Raw genomic sequence first — 15152 nt, forward strand, 5'->3', positions numbered from 1 at the left:
TGAGTTCGAGCCCCGCGTCAGGCTCTGGGCTGATGGCTCAGAGCCTGGAGCCTGTTTCCGATTCTGTGTCTCCCTCTCTCTCTGCCCCTACCCCGTTCATGCTCTGTCTCTCTCTGTCCCAAAAATAAATTTAAAAAAAGTTGAAAAAAAATTTTTTTAAAAAAGAAAGAAAGAAAGAAAATGAAACAAAAGGGGGCACCTGGGTGGCTCAGTTGGTTGAGCATCCGACTCGGGTCTTGACCTCACGGGTGGTTGCTGGGCTCGAGCCCCACAGTAGGCTCCGTGCTGGCAGCCTGCTTGGGATTCTCTGTCTCCCTCTCTCTGCCCCTTCCCCGCTCGTGTGCACGTTGTCTCTCCCAAAATAAATAAAATAAACTTAAAAACATGTTAATTCTAAAAGGGCCAAAAAACAATGGTCAAGAACCAATCATCCTGCTGGTAAAGTACATTCCCCAGGACGCAATTAACGGTTCTCTCGGGAGTGCTTGAGGAAGGCTATGCCATACGAGTAAAGCGGGCCACTGTGTCACTCCTTGAGTGAGTTTCCGTCAACATTTCAAGGCAACAGCCATAACCACCCCTCAGCAAGTTGTTAGGACAAAGAACCCAGAGCTTCCCTCTGTCTGATGCTTATAGATCAGGGCAGTTGCTGCTGGCAAGAATCTGTGAGTATCTTGGTCAGTCTCCTGACATTCTGACAACCTAGTGCAAAAAACAACGACTGTTTCTCAGAAATGGAAGGTGTGGGACAGGTGGTTCAGACTATTAATGGCCAAAAGATTCAGCGGTCAGGCCACAGAAGCTCTGACAATAAACAGGGTTTGTTTCCAACCAGTTGTCTGCATCATTTACCCTTTTCCTTTCAGAGGCTGCTGCTGCCTGACAGAGAAACTCATGATGGTGGAAAATGGCCAAACTCAGCAAATTTCTCTGAGCAAATAATGATTCCAATAAAGCGTGTTCAAGTTTGCAATAATACTAATAACGAAAATAGTAATATTTTGTACACCTAAAGCGTTTCTCATCCCCTTGCCTACTGCTTAATATGCGAGGCTTATGCATTTGCATATGCTCATGGGAGCATGTGCCCCGTGTATGCTGGGTACATAAAATGATTCACTGACACATTGTCAGTTGTTTAATTTCCAAAATTTATTCACTTTGCCTATGTTGAAACTTTCATCCCAGATATTAAATTAGCCTCCACTTAATCTCATCAATTTCCCCCGTTTACATTCTTAGCGTCACGGTTGTTACCTATTATTACCAGATAGATGGCTAAGGAGTTGCAGGCATCTTCCCCTGAGTATGTAATGTCTTATCCAGGAGGCTAAAGCAGAAGACAGGAACAAACATTGCCCCTCATCTCTGTTATCTGTACCCACTCTCTCAGAGGTCAGAAGCCCTTGTCTGGCTTTATTCAAATTTAAAAATGAAACCCTAGAAATACCGAGTTCTACAGAACTGAAGATTCCTGCAGCCACGGTGACTCATGAACACGGCAAAAGAAATGTATTCGATTTGAGTTTTGGCCTTTCAACGTGCCACATTAATCCCTTTTTTGGCCTCGCCCCACCTGACAGGGTTCCACTTACGGTATCAGAGCCAGAGCCCTAAAGCTCCGCAAGCTCTTTGAAGAGAAAGGCTGATTCTGTGCAGAGTAGAGCTGTTGTTTTACTAAGGACACGTGAGAAAGGAAAACTCAGCTTCACAGGGGGACTGAGAAGGGCCACTGGTGGTGAGTTGAAACTTAGTCATTATTGGCCCTTCTAAGATCTTTGATCTCTTCTGTGCCAGTCAAGGGAAGTAGGGGTAGGAGATTAGGACAGGGCCCATCAGGAGGAGGAGAGGAAAATCAGAGGGAAGAAATTCAGCTCAGCAGGGGTCCATTGACCTAAGCGCGAGAGACCAAACTCCATAAATTTCCTGCCACAAGAAGACATGCAAATAGAACATTTTAATAAAATGTGCTAAGAAATAGTGTAGAGATTTGCTAGGGAACCCTGGGAGAGCGGCGTGGGGCCACCGAGGTCATCATGGGGGTTGTATAAAGAAGGTTTCTGGAACAACTGAAGCCAGAGCTGAGACTCAAGATGCATAGATGGGAAGAGTGGTCCCGAGAAAGTGACAGCATCTAAGAGAAACGAAAACCTCAGAGTATGCGCTTGCAATATTCTAACGTTTCGTTACTGTCAGCGGTGTTGGCGAATGGAGAGGTAGCCGGGGCCAGCTCACATGCCATGCTGAAGAAGCTAATCACTCTTCCGTTGCTAGTGCGGTGGCCGCCGCAGGTTTTAATCCGGGGAGACACGGGTCTGAACTGTGTTTTTGATAGGCCGTTTCACCAGCAGTAGGTGCGGAAGAGGTAAGAGTGGAGGTAGAGAGTCCAGCTTGCAGGCGATTGTAATAGTTCAAGGAAGAGTGGCAAAAGCTGGAACTAGAACGGGAGTGGCAGAGGGGGATAAATGAATTTGGAGGCCAAGAGCAATGGGTAATCCATCAACCGGTTATTTGTCAGATGGAAGGAAAGGGGAACGCAGGACAGAGGAAGTTTCTGCAGCAGCGGTTCTCAAAGAGTGATAGCTGGACCAGCAGCATCGGCATCACCTAAGAACCCATTTGAAGGGCACCTTTTGGGGCCTTCGGCTGTCCCGGGCCTTCTGAGCCAATAATTACATCACAAACACTGAGGCTGGAACCAGGCAACCTACGTATTAACAAATCCTGCAAGTGATTCCGGTGGAGCTCAAGTTCAAGAACCAGACATCCAGAATAACCTCCAGGATTTTGCCTCCGATTCCTGGGTAAATAAAATTGCCATTTGCTGAGACAGGGACTGCTCTAAAAAGAATCAGAGTGTTTTTGCTTTGTTTGGGGGTGAGAAGAGGGCAGGAAGTATGAAAAAAAAAAGGGAACGAAGTGGTGTGATACACTGTGAGGAAAAACAGAAAGAGAGAGAAAAACAGGAAGAGAGGGAAGGGAAACAGAGGGGAGTTGGGTCCCTGCTTGAGGTTAGCAGTCAGCAGAAGGAAAATTTTAAAACTGATTTGTGGCTCCTGGGAGAGCAGTGGAAGGGAGAATGCGGCCTGCATGGTGAGTTAGCAATTTTTTCGAATCATTAAAAAAAATCTGTTTTCCCAAACTATTGATTGTAACATATCCTGCTTTCTGTACCAACGCATAGGAGCCACAATAGCATGACTTGAGTGAGGCCTTCCCCACCTTATCTGGCTGAAGAGATGGAAAGAATATGCAGAAACACGGTACCCAGGTTCCCAGGTACCTGGGTCTGGGTCTCTCTTGTGCCCTGAGCATGAGTAACACCACGTGCAGGCAGCAGAGATGATGGGACCTGTAGACCATGGCAAGGCTCGGCCAAGGGATCAGAAAAGCCCCTCTTAAGGGACAAGCTATTGGCCCCTGAATTTGTCTGTCACTGTGCCAGGTCAGAGCTCAAAGTACAGCCTGATGTGCCCCCTTAACGAATGCTTAGGTTGACATGGGGAGGATGGCGGGCATGATGGAGGTTGATGGGCAGAGAGAGGAAGGGTGTTTCTCCTGATCTATGGAGTGCCCTGGACCGGGGTCAGAGATGGATAAAGCCACCGAAGAGAGAGAAGAACCAATGCATGGGCGGAGCGGTGAAAGAAGAAAGTTCTACCTGCCTTCAGCCCTGCATAACGTACAGATGAAAGAGCGTTCTTATACCTTGGAAATAGAGTTGCTTGCCCAGGACATTCATGTCTGGAAATAGAAGCTTTAATGCACCAAGGAGGCCACTAACTCAGTAATGACAGATGTATGGAAGCTTTTTCTTAATATGGTATCTGAAGATACAAGCAGCTCAGGGTAGACACATATTTTAAGTGCTGTCCTCCTAATACAGATCCATCATCAGTTAGCTGTGCTCTTTGACCGGCTTTTTAGCAGCGAGAATGGTTTGTGCTGATGAATCCACATGTTCTGTGCCAACATTTCCAAGGCCTTGGCTTTGTAACACCATGTTCCAACCAACTGTTCCTTTCCCCGCTCTAATTTATTCTCCATATCACTGCCAGAGTGATTTTCAAAAGTAGGTCCCATGTTACTCTTCTGCTTAAAAACCTGTGAAGGCCCCTTCTGACCTCCAAAGTGCATACAAACTTTTCAACTCGGCCAAGTTAGCTGAAATTCCCATCATCAATGCCTCCTTTTCCTCCCAAAGCCATTGTCATCAGGGAACTATTCTAACTTCTGGGAAGGAGAGCATATGGGCTCGTTAGACCAAATGATAATTCAGTAGTGGGTGCATTTAACAGGTGAACAGAAAGCAGGCTCCTGGTGGACACAGGAAGAACATTTTCAAATTAAGCTTTCTTCATGCATTGAGGCATTTCTTGGGATAGAAGTTTCCGGTGGTACATATTCATGGACAGGGAAGAAGGGAAAAGGTCTGGTCTAGGGCATGGTGTGCTGTTTAGGGTCAAAGAGCCCTGATGAACAGTATGAACCACCTGCTGCTCTAAAGCATACATGGACCCTCCACCCAGAATGGGGGTGGATGGAGAAGCAGCAGGAGGGGCCTCCTAAGGGCCCAGGATATTTTCTTTTTCTTTAAAAAAATTTTTTTTAATGCGTATTTATTTTTGAGAGAGAGAGAGAAACAGAGAGAGAATGAGCGGGGGGTGGGGGGGGGGCAGAGAGAGAGGGAGACACAGAATCTGAAGCAGGCTCCAGGCTCTGAGCGGTCAGCAGCACGGGGCTCAAACTCATGGACTGCGAGATCATGACCTGAGCCGAAGTTGGACACTTAACTGACTGAGCCAGCCGGTCGTCCCAGGGCCCAGGATATTTTCAAGTGAAGTAGATGTATCCTAGCTCCTTATATAGAGAAGATCAAGTTGAGAATTTCCTACTGCAGAAACCCTCTGCGAAGGGACGAGGGGACCCTGCGTCCACCCAATTAGTTGTCTGTCTGCAGCAGGCTCCCCATTGCCTTCGTGGACAGACTTCTAGGCTAACTTTTAAATAACAAATATGGCACTGCCAAGAAGCTGTCAGGCACTTTCTTGAAAATGGCCAAACCGGGGCGCCTGGGTGGCTCAGTCGGTTAAGCGGCCGACTTCGGCTCAGGTCATGATCTCGCGGTCCGTGAGTTCGAGCCCCGCGTCGGGCTCTGTGCGGACCGCTCAGAGCCTGGAGCCCGTTTCAGATTCTGTGTCTCTCTCTTTCTCTCTGACCCTTCCCCGTCATGCTGTCTCTCCCTGTCTCAAAATAAATAAATAAATAAATCGTTAAAAAAAAAAAAAAAGAAAATGGCCAAACCATGAGTGCACATGCCTTGTCTCCAGGAGGAGGCCAGCGGAAGCATGGTTCTCTGAGAAGACAACAGAGGATGTTCCGATCTCCCGCTCCTGGAGGAGTGCGCTGTGGTCTTGGTGGAGTCACTTACCAGCCTGTGCCTCAGTTGCCTCACCTGTGGACTGGAGATAATGTGATAATAGAGCTCACCGATTGTTGTGGAGATTAAGTGCTATAATATATGTGAAATGCTTAGAACGGTGCCTTGTGCACGGTAAAGCCTGTGTAAGTAGGCTTGTTGTTGTTGCTGCTGTTGCTATGGGTGGTAGATAAGACTGGGTTCTGGATTCTGGGTTCAGATCCCGTATTTACCTTGCTGATTTGGGGCAATTACTCAATCTTCTGATTCTTCATCTGTAAGATGGGGGTAATAATACTTTTCTCATAAGATTGCAGCAGAGGTAAGTTAGTGCACTTTTAGCAGAGCTACCTCGAATATATTAACTGTCAAATATTAGCTATTATTCAAATTACCTTAATCCTCAATATGCCTGAGTCCTTTGCCCATTATCTCTCTCTGCCACCCCTTCCCTGCACTCATGTGGTTTTTAAAACTCTGGTACTTGCTGTTTTAGAAAGTTTCAGGACTCCCTGAAGGCTTCCTTCCTACAAGCCCATTCTGTTTCATTTCTTAATCAGCGGGTCATAGATTCAGGATTGTACAACCTTGATGTTTGGTTCTGATTCACTTCAAATGCAATAGGGCCTGGTCACTTTTTTTTTTTTTTTTTTAAGGTGCCGGTCTTATTCTAATATGCAGTTAGGACCCACTGGTCCAGACAGATTTGAATCAAGAGAAAGAGAGGAGGGGAGGTGACATATGAGACCACTCCACAAAGTCACAAAAGCCTTTTTTAGAGGAAGTGATCATAGAACCTTGGAAAATACTCCAGATTGATTTTGGAAGAACTGTGTGTTTGCAGAACTCTTAAATCCTATCAGGGTGCTCTTGGCCTCGGCTCAGGTACCCGGGTAATGCTTGCTGTGGAACTTTGCTCAGGTGTTCTGGTGTGGTGGGCAGCAGATACGATGCTTGGGATATTTGGCATTGAATTTTCAGCTGCACTTCTTAAGGGAGAATAGGGAAGGGAGAATAACTCATCTCAGAAGTATTCCAGCTGCTGGACTAGAGACACTCAGTATTTCCTTCTCTATCCAGAGACTGCTTTCACAGTCATTGCGAAAGGTTCTTTGGCACAGGCTAAGGATTTTGAACTCTGTTCTGTAAACTTGGAAAACCTACAAGATTTGGGCTAAGAAGACAATAGAAAGAAGCAGAATTTTAAGAGGATGGATGGTGTATGTACAATGGATTGGATCAGGAATGGTGGTATGGAGAATAAATGAAGGCAGGGAATGTCATTAGAAAGCAATCGAAGTTGTCTAGGAAGGAAGACTGGACAATGGGATGCAAGGACTGGGTTCTGTGCGTTTGACCTGTGGGCGATGAGGCTGGAGCTTGAAGGGTGGGAGAATGGTACTCCTTTTAACTGTCTATGGCCCCCTTGGAACCTAAATCACAAAGCTCAAAAGCCATTGCTCATTGCTCACGCAGTAAGAAATTTACTTAAGCCCTAGAATGTGCCCTAGTTGTAGGCACTGGTGGCACAGTGAGCAGTGAATAGACAGACGAGCTTGCACAGAGCTAGCTTTCAAGTGGGGAGGAGAAGTGGGGTAGACATAACAAAAATACATTGGAGTTAAGTGCCATAAAGAGCATTAAAATAAAGCGGAATGACAGAATAACTCGGTGACCTCAATGGTGGCAGTTAAGCTGGGACCTGAAGGACAAGAAGGAGCCAGCTCTGTGATAATTGCTGGAAAAGCATTTCAGAGAGAACAGCAAGTACAAAGGTGGCCGTGACCTTGAAAAACCTGAGAAACAAAACAAGGGCTGGCACCAGTAGAGTGTAAGAGCTGGGGGACAAGTGCTCTCGGATGAGGTTGGAGGGAGAGGCAGGGGCCGGGTTAGTTAGGGAACTGAAAATCAGTCTACCGAGTTAATGTATAGGTTATTCCAAGTGTGGTTATGATAGAGAAAAACTGGAGGAGTTTTTAAAAGAGATGTAACATGACCTGATTTGTGTATTTAAAAATGGTGTTGGCTGCTCTGTGGAGAATACACTGTAGGCAGGGCAAAAATGCCAAGAATGACATTGGATTATATTAGGGTGGGAAGAGTAGAGATGGAGGGGGTGGGCTGATTTAGAATATCTCCTAATGATAGATATGACAGGACTGGGTGATTTAGATGTAGTGGTGAAGGGTAGAGAGAAATCAAAGATACTTGATAGATGTTTTGTTTTGTTTCGTTTCGTTTTGGTTTTGGCATGAGCAACCGCGTGCAATTTGTTGAAGTAAATAAGTTTCAAGCAGTAGCAGGGGATGGGGTAGGTAATCTGAGGTTCTCTTTCCACCATTTTAGGTTGAAGATAATTATTAAACTTCCAAGCGAAGGAGCCAAATAAATAAATATAAGGATTTCACATAGACATCTAGGTTTGGAAAAAATTCAAGATAGCAAGCAATAAAGCTTATGATAAAGTGGATATGCAGAGTAGGTAATGCCAGGAGACAGGGTGAAGTCACTTAGGAAGAGTATGTACATAGAACAGAGAAGGGGGCGTGGGACCAAGAGTCTGGACGTATTAATATTTCGAACTGAACACAGGAAAAAGAGTTGACATAGCTGTCTGTGAGGAAGTGGCCAGTGAAGAAGGAAAGGGATACCAAGAGAGGGAGGTATCACAGAAGCCAAGAAAAGAACGCGTTTTCAAATGGAGAAAATCATCAACTGTGGGGATCGCTGAGGAGAGAAATAACAGACACAGAGGCAACATGGGAGTCATGGCAACTTAGTCAAATGTAATCTCAATGGAGTAGTAGGACTGGAAGTCTGACCGGGGAGGGCTAAAGAAAGAATATGACATCAGGAAGTGGAGAGAGTGGCCTTGAAAACTCTTTCGAGAAGTTTTGCTATACAGAAGAGCAGTGAGAGTAGTTGATGAGGCTACGGTGCTCGAGAGGGAGTTGTGCTTTATCTCAAAGCTAAGTGCTCCTACAGCAGGTCTGTGTACGAACGGTGTGATTCAGTGGAGAGGGAAGAGTAATGAATGTAGGAGAGAGGGGAAAGAGTTGCAGGGCTGGAGTCCTTGAAGGTGAGAGCAGATGGGTCCAGAGCACAAGAGAAGGGGTGGCTCTGGAGAAGACAGGGAGGGAGGGTGAAGGGCAAGGGTAGTGATGCCAGAAGGGTGGTAGACTTGGGGGAAGGCAGATAGAGTTGCTGTCCCATTGCTTTTGTGTCCAAATAAAGTATGAGGGAAGGTCAGTAATTAAGGGAATTAATAGGGACAGACCTAAGGGTATAGGGTCTTTAAGAAGAGAGGAGAACCATAATCCTAGCAATTATTTCCATTGAGCTTATATGTGCCAGGTGGTACACAAATGCTTTTCTTATCACCTCATTTAATTCTCCTTAAAAAGGGCGCCTGGGTGGCGCAGTCGGTTAAGCGTCCGACTTCAGCCAGGTCTTGATCTCACGGTCCGTGAGTTCGAGCCCTGCGTCAGGCTCTGGGCTGATGGCTCAGAGCCTGGAGCCTGTTTCCGATTCTGTGTCTCCCTCTCTCTCTGCCCCTCCCCCGTTCATGCTCTGTCTCTCTCTGTCCCAAAAATAAATAAACGTTGAAAAAAAAAATAATTCTCCTTAAAAAGCCTGGATGGTGGCTTCATTGTTAACCTCATTATACAGATGAGGAAACCGAGGCACAGTGAGATTAAATTAACACAACTAGCAAGCGAAAGAACAATCATTTGATCTGGCTCCTAAGACCAAGTATGAAATAGTAATTTTGGGGGGGCTGTGTGAGTAGAGATACTTTGGAAGTGATGTAAGTTTGCCCGTTATCAATGTGTAGTGCCGTTTGAAATGTGTGCTCACGAATTTAAGGTGAGATGGTACAATATATCATTGTTTTTAAGATCTCGCCGGACAGGAGGCAGGCACGGAGTAGGCGAACAATTTGGTTTAACCAGGCTCAGGCTTTGGCTGGCAAGTTGCCTGGAGAGAGAAGAGGCCAAAGGAGTTACCGGTGTTTGTGAGGGAATGAGGGATGAAGCTCAGGCATAGGTTGGATGGAGATGCGTGGGAGTAATGGAGAGCGGGAGAAGGGGCAGTTTCAGCGGGAAGACTCCTCTAGGTCAAAGCCTTGCCTCAGTGGCAACAGAAAAGAAGTTCATCAGGAAGTATGGGAGGAGGTGCTCGGATGCTGGCAAACGAATTCCTGAAGAAGATGCGCTATTGGTGGCAACAAAGTCTAAGGCAGAAAATCCAGTTGTCCCTATTTCCATTCTTACCTCCTATAATCCTCCTGTTGACTTGAGGCTCTTTCTTTAAATTAGCATTTCAATCTGTCATCTCCATACCTTTGATTGTGTCCTTTCCTGGCCTGGGATACTTTTCCATGAATGGATAAAGAAGACGTGATATATATCCACACACTTGGCAATCAAAAAAGAATGAAATCTTGCCATTTGCAGCAACATGGATGAACATGGAAGGTATTATGCTAAGTGAAATCAGTCAGTCAGAGAAAGACAAATATATAACTTCACTCGCATGTGGAGTTTAAGATGCCAAACAGATGAAGATAAGGAAAGGGAAGCAAAATAATATAAAAACAGGGAGGGGGATAAAACATAAGAGACTCTTAAGTATAGAGAACACACTGAGGGTAGCTGGAGGGGCTGTGGGTAGGGGGATGGGCTAAAAGGGCAAGGGGCATAAAGGAGAACACATGTTGGGATGAGCACTGGGTGTTATATGTAGGGGATGAATCCCTGGGTTCTACTCCTGAAATCATTATTGCACTATATGCTAACCAACTTGGATGTAAATTTTAAAAATTAAAAAAAAATAGAAAGAAAAGATTATCCATAAACAAAATCAATCTAAGAAAATAAAAACAAACACAAACAAACAACAATAGTACTCATTCTTCAAGTCCTTTTTCAAACGGAATCTTTCTTATTGCTCTCCTCTTCCTACGCCCCGATGTCTTCAGCCCGCAGTTACCTTCTTTGTTCTCTGCTGGCGCCATTTAGACCCTCAGTAGGGTATTTATTGTATATCGCCTTCTAGTGAGACATTTGTTCTGGTGTCTTTGCTTCTCGACTAGAGTTTAAGTGCTGAAGGGCAAGGACCAGACCTTCACAACTTGGTATTCTGGTCCAGGCTTGGCTGCGTGCCTCTCTACTGGTAGGAGCAGTACAAATATAGAATCTAATCTCTGAAGTACAGAGACTGTGTAGTAAATGCTCAATAAATGTCTGTTTGATTGAATGAATGACTCACCACACGAGGAGCATCATTTTCTGCTTCTCACATAGGATTTGTGCTCATGTGAATCTATGAACCAGCATTCTGCAAATCCATTCTCTCTTCTTTATGAAGTTAACAGTTCACACCTAGTCTAGTCCTTCCTTATAGACCATAATAATAATATCATTAGAACTCATATGCTTCTCACTCTGTGACAAGCACTATTCTAAGTACTTGCTTTCCGCGTTTTTAGTACGTTGAATTCTCATGATAATGCTAAGAGCTGAGTGCTATTATTCTCTTTTATAGAAGAGAAAACCAAATTTTAGAGAGGTTAAGCAATTGTCCAAAGTCACCCAGGGCGTTGTGAACAAAGCTCATTATCAGTAATATTCAGTAAATTTCACTCTGTTACTCAGTGTTTTCTGACTTTCTAATGGTGACCCACATTACAGTGTGACCTATGACACATGTACACACACTTCCACATGCACATTCATATGCACACACACCCACATGCACGCACACACTCACACACACGTGTGCACACTCACACACACACTCACACGCACGCACTTACACAAATGTGCACACACATGCACACACAGACATACATGCACACACACTCACATGCACGCACACACTCACATGCATGTGCACACAATGTACCTGAAACGAGTTACACAAACTAATCCTTATCTTTGCTGTGTGGAATGTTCTTTGGTATTTTCGGTTTGACTTTGTTCTATTTCATTTCATTCAAAAGGCTAGACAGAACTCCCTAAGCTTATTCCACAACTTACTACTGGGTTGAGACACACAAGCTAAAAAACGGTGCCCTAACGTGCCCTTACCAATGTGTTTCACTGCATTTCCTCTGCTGGAATACATGAATGACTCAGTTCCCCAGTTCTCCCCAGCCACTGGCCCAAGTTTCATTTTTTTAAACACGAAAGTATCATAACTGCATACATGAGAAATAACATGCACTGAAGCTGCTGTTTAATTACACAGCGTTGAGCATAAGTTAAATGATATATTCCCTTCTGAGTTTCGTGAGTAACCCAGCTACAGAATTGCTGGAGGATTAGTTAAGACAATTCTAATTGGAAAAGAAATATAATTAAGTTCAGAGAAGTCAACGGTCTCTGAGCCAAATCGTTCTCCTACCTAAGGATCTTTTCTCATTTGTATCACACTGACTAAGCAACTTCTCGGCAGCTGGAGCCTGAATTCAGTCTTTCTCATTCATTCCTTTGCTTATTTACTGACTCTCCAATTCATTTATTTGCAAAAGATTCACTGAAAGTGAAAGCTAAGTACTATGCTTAGTTTTCATGATGGGCCCTATTCATACAAAGATGTCTGGTCCCTGCCTTTGATTTAAAATTCAGTGTGGTAGTGCTGAAAAGGAAAATGTCCTGGCCACTGTGGGAGGACAAAAGGAGGCAGAAAGGGATCAAGGAAGACATCAACAGGAGAGACAGTGTTGGGACCTTGGACCTCATTCTTGCCGAGTAATAAGGATATGATTGGGAGGGAGGAGATGAGAAAGATGGGGGGTAGGATGGAGAGAAAGGTGAGAATGTCCCACGTAGAAGGAAACATGTGCGAAGGAAAGATCATGGCACCTTTAATAAAACGCAGCTCCACGGAGCGTATGGAGCTTGCTGGAAGTTGACGGGACACCGGGCAGAGAAAGTGGACAGGCCTTGATTATGAAGAGTCTGTGCTATACAAGGAGTTTAGACTCTATCTTGTAGGTGACAGGGAGCTGAAATTAATGAATGTTTGGCTCTTGAATGACACAGCGCAGTGTTTCAAAGAGATAGCAGAGAGGCTGTGTGGGAATGGTGGGGAAATGGGGTTACTTTGGAAGACGGGTGAGGATGAGGGGTAGGTTTGAGAGCCACGAGCCAGTCAAGTGGACAGGAGTGGTTGACAGTTCGGTGTGGGCAGTGGCACCTGGATTTGCTTTGGGCGGCCGGCAGATGGTAGTGCCATCTGCTAAGATAGAGGCTGCAGGAGGAAGAGCAGGTACAGAGAACAGACTAGTGAGTTCTATTTTAGAGAGGACACATTTGAGGCCACCAAGAGACCTCCAGGTGTAGCACATAACAGACAGGCAGAAATGTTACCCTGGAGCTCGAACATAGGTTTGCTCACAGGTATAGATTTGGAAACTATAGGTTTGGGTTAGCAATGCAAGCATTAGGTGTAAATGAGTGTGTGTGTGTGTGTGTGTGTGTGTGTGTGCAGTGAACATAAGGGGGCTAAGGGCAGAACCTACTAGTATTTAAGAGGTGGGCTGCAGAGAAGAAACATAGTTTAAAAAATTCCTGAAAGTAGCCCTAATGGCAGGAAGACAATTTCAAGGGGTGGCCATTACTGACCCAACAAAGGAAAGGGACTTTGAACAAGGAACGTTCAATAGTCACATAACATGGAGGAATCCTAGAAGGTGTTCACTGGCTTTCTCAGAGCAAGTTCAGGGATGAGGCCAAGGGTAGGGAGGTGGGGAAGAGGTCAGGTGGCAAGAAAGGGCAGCCCAGCATTGCAGCAGGAGAAAGGCAGCGGGGACAGCATAGCACGGTGATGAAGGGGGTGACTCCAATGACAGATTCACGCACTCAGCTAATACTGATTGAACAGCCACTCTGTATGGAGCATTTGTCTGAGTCCTAGATACATTTACATTCAGTAAATAAGAAAAAGGGGACAATCTCTTTTCATAAAACTTGCATTCTCAGATGACTTGAGTCTGAAGCCTCACTCTGACACTTCTTGCTTGTGTGGTCTTGGTAAGTTATTTAATCTTAGTTTATCGGTCCACAGAATGGGTATGATGATAGGACTTATCTATTGGGTAGTTGTGAGGCAAGGACCATAAACCACCTGGCCCAGTGAATGGTGCCTAGTTATCTCTCAATAAGTGTCAGCTATGGTAAGTGGGGTAATGGCGACTTTTTCCAGAGACTTGTCTATGGTGGGAATTCAGAGAGATTATAGCTGAAAGTGGACCCAGAAATGGGACAAGGCATTTCTCTGCACAGGAGAGGCCTGACTTGTTTATGTACCTGGGGAAAGAGTAAGTCAAGTTGCAGAAAAACATAATTTGTGGCCTGAGAATCTGGAGGAAACTCCAAGGCCATGTGTTGTCATCCACATCGAATCCAGCACACCACCCCAAGGCTCAGTTAAGGGAAACTGAACAACCCAACCTTTTGAGCGAATGACCTTGATCATGAACTCCTACGGTTCTTTATTTTTCACTCTGTGTCTGGATTCTGAGCCGCTTTGTCCACATCTGGAATGAGCCCCCCGTGGGCCGTTGGCACACACAGCAGGAAGCTGCCCCGTTACTAGGGTGACCATTCGCCCAAAGTTCCCACATGCTGTTTTTCATATCAACTTGGAATTTCAGCGATCGGTACATTGTGGGGTTTCTTCCTTCTCCAGATTCAGGAGCAGTGGGGGTTGTAGGAGCACATGAGCTGTGGAATCAGATGGACCTCACAGCTGTCACCAAAGCTGTGGGGAAGAAGAAGGTTCCTTACCATCTCCGAACTTATGTTTCCTCCATGATGAACCCAGGAATAGTAATACCTACCTCACAGTGTGACTGCCTCATTAAACCTGAAAATGGAAAGTACATGACCCACGGCTTGGCACTCAGAAAGTGCTCAAAAAATATCTGTGTTTCTCATCTCAATTAGCCCTTGAAACATACAGTAATTTAATAATAATAGAAATGATAAACACGAAGACCCGAAGGATATTACGTGGTCATTCACTTAACAATTTCTCATCTGTGGAACAGAAATAACAATAGCTACGCCCTGACCCCAGCACGGTAAGGATTACATGCCACAGGTCTGTGGTGTCACATCTTTGTGCTTAGTTTGACTCTTGCTACTACGAAGGTAAATGTGAAAATGCCCCTGGCTGCTTTCCATCAGCTGAGAAATCTTGATACTAGAGGCTGCAGAGAGGTGGAAAACTGAGATGTGTTCTCTGTTAAAGTCTGGATAAGAATGTTTGAAACGAAGGGACCGTGCGTACCTTAAATATCAAGCAGGGCTGGTTGCAGACCAGGGAGCATTTCCAGGAGTGCTGATTTGCACACACTAGACCCCAAGACGTGATCCTCAGCTTTGTGCCATTAGAACTTTCTAGGCTGAGATGTATGGTTTTGTAGCCAAACCATCGGCGTGAAAGAAGTTGGGAGTGTAGCCACATCGAGACAAGTCGAAGGTCAAAGAAACATGGGCAGGCCAGGCTACCTGTGAGACCTTCCCTCATATTGTAAAGCGGGAACCCAAGATTTAGCACCTGGCAAGTGTCACCATCGAAGTCCAGCAGCATGGATCCCACTGGCCCGGGGTTGCCGGCATGGCCCTCCCTCCTCCGTCACACCTCCTGCTCCACGCTGTCTTGCGTTTACAGGCGTGCTCACGGCCCCTCGCTAGGCCAGGCCGCAGGATTTCCGGCCACT

This window comes from Lynx canadensis, chromosome B4 (genome assembly GCF_007474595.2).
Source record: "Lynx canadensis isolate LIC74 chromosome B4, mLynCan4.pri.v2, whole genome shotgun sequence".
Lineage (NCBI taxonomy): Eukaryota > Metazoa > Chordata > Mammalia > Carnivora > Felidae > Lynx > Lynx canadensis.